This window comes from Ostrinia nubilalis, chromosome 22 (genome assembly GCF_963855985.1).
Source record: "Ostrinia nubilalis chromosome 22, ilOstNubi1.1, whole genome shotgun sequence".
Lineage (NCBI taxonomy): Eukaryota > Metazoa > Arthropoda > Insecta > Lepidoptera > Crambidae > Ostrinia > Ostrinia nubilalis.
The window spans coordinates 10,499,184-10,503,260 of NC_087109.1; the positions used below are offsets into that span (position 1 = coordinate 10,499,184).

The 4,077-nt window shown below is 37.2% G+C and overlaps 1 long non-coding RNA gene across 1 annotated transcript; it reads left to right on the forward strand.

Annotated features, from left to right (window-relative positions):
* Nucleotides 1–1,524: 1,524 nt before the first annotated feature.
* On the forward strand, nt 1,525–2,858 carry LOC135082752 (uncharacterized). The gene is made up of 2 exons (XR_010259475.1): nt 1,525–1,643; nt 2,122–2,858. It is a non-coding gene; the product is annotated as an uncharacterized LOC135082752 (long non-coding RNA).
* Nucleotides 2,859–4,077: the final 1,219 nt, after the last annotated feature.

Genomic DNA, 4,077 nt, shown 5'->3' on the forward strand with positions numbered 1-4,077 from the left:
CAGATTTCTTTTTGCATAAAAAGGGTTACTATGAGCCAACCTTAAAAGATAGACATATACTATCGCGGACTTTTTTTTAGAACTTTTAAAGGGGAACAATCCTGTGATACATGATTTTTGCGAAACTTTAACCGTTTACGCAGCGTCAGCTCTTAAAAGGAAAAAAATCACTGATTTGAAACATTCTTCATTGGTGCTCCGCTCCTATTGGTCTTAGCGTGATGATAATATATAGCCTAAAGCCTTCAGGAACTAACGGGCTATCCAACACAAAAAGAATTTTTCAAATCGGTCCTGTAGTTCCTGAGATTAGCGCGTTCAACCAAACAAACAAACAAACAAACAAACAAACAAACAAACAAACAAACAAACAAACAAACTCTTCAGCTTTATAATATTAGTATAGATAAAAGTTGGGACAATGAACTGGAGAATGCCGGTATTTTTTTTCTCAATCTATTAAGTATATAGGATTTCTGTGGGTTTACTCAATCTCTAGGTACATAAAGATTAGAGAGGATTTTGTATAGTCCTACTTAAAAGGATTTTATTAATTGAAGAGATTTCCTTTTATTCGGAATTCACTCGGGAAAACACGTAGTAAATAAACAAGTCCTAATTGACCACTAGTTGCCAGAGAATTACCTACCGTATTTGTACAAAAAGCTTAACTAAGTAAATTAATCGCGTTTCTTATTAAACTCAAAGTAGTAGTACTGTGTTCGTTTATTCGTTTCATCTAAAGGACGTCCACAGCTGGACAAAGTCCAAGGATTTCCACAACCGGCCTGCGCTGCCACATCCAGGTTCTTCCTCCGACTTTCATCAGATCGTTGGTCAACCCATGTTTCTCTGTGTACAAGTTATGATTTTTGGGATCTACTAAATATTTGTGGTATAAGTAATTGTTATGCAATTAGAAATAGCAAATACGCGTCTATCCCGCACGTCCTTAGATCTGCCCCAAGGAGCGGCCGACAGGTGTTATACGCACAATAAAACGTTAGCACTGTAACGCCCACTACTTAGCCCGACCCAGCTGGGAATCGAATATCGGACCTTATGCCCGAGTCGCACAGTTACGAGCTTCGCTTGATGGGAATTACAGCTCAATAAAGGATTCTCCTGCCCAGGACTTATAGCAAGTTATAGCAGTCGTATTAAGTGCGATTTAGCAAAAAAGATGTGTCATCATCATTACAGCCTCAGGACGTCCACTAAACATAGGCATCTCCCAATAACTTCCACGTTGACCGGTTGGTAGCGGCCTGCATCCAGCGCCTTTATGATAAGTCACCGATGCACCTTATGGGTGGACGTCACGTCATACGCTGCGTTTGTACGTGGCATCCACTCCAGAACCTTGCTGCCCCATCGGACGTCAGTTCTGCGTACTATGTCCAGCTCATTGCCACTTCAGCTTGCTAATCCGTCAGGCTATGAATTATTCATAAATTTTGTGTAGGACTTTTAGTTTCGATACCTACTTAATATTTGTTATAATGTATTTTTTTCCAGGGTCTGCAACCTCAAGAGAGCACGACTAGCAACACCAAGCGGCGCAGGAAGAAGCGACTGGCCAGGAAGAAATCCTATTAGCACGGACAATTTGAAGCGAGGCCACGGGAACGGGGGAGAGAGGCGTACGTGGAAATTCAATGTTTTATTAAAGTAGTAATTTTAATTTGTTTAGGTTGTCTGGAAGAGAATTTTGATTGCAATAGGACGTAGTGAACGAAAGTGTGGTGAACAATTGAAGTGTTATATTTATCTCATATCAAATTGAGAGAAACGTGTATTGAAATATTTAGTATATATGTATGTAGTTTTGAATCGGGAGAGGTTGACAATAATTTAATGTCTTCTTTAACTTTAAAATTTACGCTATAATTTACATAAAGATCATTTATATTATAAATGGAAATTGCGCCCACTACTTATTGTATATTGTGCCGGATTTTTTTTTCCGTTTCAACTTTTGGCAGTTGGCCGTTTAGTACCGATTCCGAAAATTTTCATATTTTTTAATTATCCTAATAAATAAATCACTTAATAATTGTTCAAAATTTTAGTGCAATTTCAGTGGGGGCACTATATTGACGTATAAATAATATTTTTCAGACTATCCCAATTTACATCGAAATAAATGAAGCAAATGTCCAGTTACGCACGTTTCGTCCTGAGCCGACCGCGAGCCGATTGAACCTTACAAAATGGTGGGTTTTACAAATTGCACCACAACTCCGTCGGGATAATGACTCGTTTTGCATAATCGAGTTGGATTATCATAACAATGTCGCGTGTATTCTTGAATCACTCGTTATCGATAGATATTCACCCAGATGGCCACGACTGGACTTTTTACCGCACGCTAATAAACTGCATCTAAAATCGTATTTTTTAAGTTTTTATGTAATGTGATGAAATGTAGGCCAAGAGCTTTCCCGTTGTATTAAAAAACACTAATGTTTTAAGGTATGACAAGTGTGGATAAGAATAAAATACTTATTCATATAATTTTCTAGTTTTGCGATCAGAACACATGTAAAAATCCGTTCAGTAGATACTTTTTGCGTGAAAGAGTAACAAACATCCAGACATACAGACATCCAAACTTTCGCATTTATAATCCTACTAAGGATTTCTTACTCATAATGTGTATATTATTATTTGAGTTAAGGTGATTCGGGTTTAATTCTTGTCATTATACTTTCCTCAAGTCAACTTATCATTTTGTACGTAATTTAAAATATCGAGTGGTTTAAGAATACCTACTGCTCTCCTTATTACTATGCAGATTTCAATATAAGTTTGTAAGCTATTGATCACATTACTATAAAGGAACTATCTAACATCAACGTTGTTTTATTTACTAACTTTAACGTAAATTAATCGTGATACCACAGAGAAGTGCCTTTTTCCGCATCACAGAAAAAAGGTACTAATAATGTTGATACAAACGTTTGTGTTTTCTTCCAGTTGGACATACTTTACCTAGGTATCTGCCATACCTTTTTTGGTAAAGCCCATTCATTTATCATGTTGTCATCTTCTGTCACGACTAAAGCTGAGCTGGTGACCATTTTGACACATACTTGGACATTTCTTTATGTTATTGTTGTTTTTGTCGCCAAAGAACGATTGCTATTTCTAAGGCTTTTGAACGATTGCTATTTTTATCACAGTGTGCGTGGACGCACAGGGTGACACACGAACCAATTACAGAGCTCTATTCAGCGCTGTGCGTTCGATTTGCTGCTTCACTTAAGCAAGCATCGTTTGTGTCAAGCATCGAATACGATATAACAGCAGGTTTGCCCAAGTACCAATAACGATTATAGACTAATTTAGAGAAGGTAAATCAATTTTCTAATGATTATTTTATAAAGGCCTTTGTTCCCTCTGAGTAATTCTACGGTAGAACTAGTGAAGAGATTTTTTTCTCATTAGTGCTCCGATTTTACAAGTTATAGAAGAACAGAATATGTGGAACTTTTTATAAGCTTTGTAAAGATGTTCTTGAAGTAATTATTATAATTTAAACCCTGTAATTCGTACTGAGCGCCTGTGAGTTAGCGCGAGCACAATGGCTTGGCTGTAAAACTAGTTTATTGGCTTTTGAGGAGGGCCACAGGAACTGGGGACTTGAGAAATTAGTATGGGAATAAATTGGGTTTGTAAGAAAATCAAATCCAATTTAATACAAGTTCTTAACACAGTTCATAATTCAAACATTTATCGGAATTATTATTATTTAATATTTTTTTCTCGAGTGGCGACCACTGGTTTGAAGACGTAGCGTGGAGACAGGCCTCCTACTAGTTGGACCGACGATCTGGTAAAGATCGCGGGAAGAGCCTGGATGCGGGCAGCGCGGGACCGTTCATTGTGGAAAGCCTTTGTCCAGCAGTGGACGTCATTTCTCTGAAACGAACGAACGAATATTTTTTCATTATAAGAAACTCATCATCAATATTAATTATACCTAATTGATGGAATAAATTTCTATGTCAAATTCTATTGAATTACAAATAGGTATCCGCCAAGATGCTTGCTACAAGTTTACATGCTACGAAT